Source organism: Octopus bimaculoides, chromosome 26 (genome assembly GCF_001194135.2).
Source record: "Octopus bimaculoides isolate UCB-OBI-ISO-001 chromosome 26, ASM119413v2, whole genome shotgun sequence".
Lineage (NCBI taxonomy): Eukaryota > Metazoa > Mollusca > Cephalopoda > Octopoda > Octopodidae > Octopus > Octopus bimaculoides.
Genome location: NC_069006.1, coordinates 13,083,424 through 13,084,593, shown reverse-complemented (window position 1 = coordinate 13,084,593; position 1,170 = coordinate 13,083,424).

Here is a 1,170-nt window from a genome sequence, read left to right as displayed (position 1 = left end):
TGGCACGTGAAAAGTCATTCGAGCGAGATCATTGCCAGTGCCGCTGGACTGGCTCCTGTGCAGGTGGCACGTAAAAAACACCATTTTGAGTGTGGCCATTGCCAGTACCGCCTGACTGTCCTTCGTGCCGGTGGCACGTAAAAGCACCCACTACACTCTCGGAGTGGTTGCGTTAGGAAGGGCATCCAGCTGTAGAAACACTGCTAGATCAGACTGGAGCCTGGTGCAACCTCCTGGCTTCCCAGACCCCAGCCGAACCGTCCAATCCATGCTAGCATGGAAAATGGACGTTAAACGATGGTGATGATGATGATATATATATATACATAATCATCGTCATATCTCAATATTTTTGTGGTATTAGTAAAATAATACCAATGCAATACATTCATCATCATATATACATAATCTTCATTTAATATCTGTTGTCCATGCTGGCATGGGTTGGACTGTTTGACCAGGGCTGGTAAGCTGAGGGGCGGTGCCAAACTTCAGTCTGATTTATCATGGTTCCTACAGCTCGATACCCTTCCTAATGCAAACCACTCCAAGAGTGTAATGGGTGTTTTTATGTGCCACTAATACAGGTGCCAATTGTGTTACACCAGTATCTTCCACAACTACAATTTCATTAGGGTTGATGGGTCTTCTCTTGAAGCACAGCATATTGCCAAAGGTCTGTCATTTGTCATTGTCTCTGTGAGGCCCAACACTTAAAAAGTGGTTTTTACATGCCACTAGCACAGGTGATAGTAATGCACCACCAGCACTGACCACATTGCCTCTGTGAGGCCCAATGCTCAAAAGGTGTCTTTTACATGCCACTGGCATGGGTGCTAGTTATGCAACACCAGCATATTGGCCACATTGCCTCCATGAAGCCCAATGCTTGAACGGTACTTTTTACATGTCACTGGCAAGGGTTCCAGTTATGTGACACTGGCATCTTGGCTTAACCAGTCTTCTCAAGCACGGCATATTGCCAAAGGTCTCGGTCACCAGTCATTGCCTCTGTGTGTTGCATGAAACGATCATACTGTATTACCTCTGGATATCTTTGTTGCTTATTTTGATTTTAATCACCTTACTTTGAAATTGTATGGATAATACTGTACTAAATTCTGGTGCCTCAACTTAAGTACCATATTCACCTGAATATATATATATATA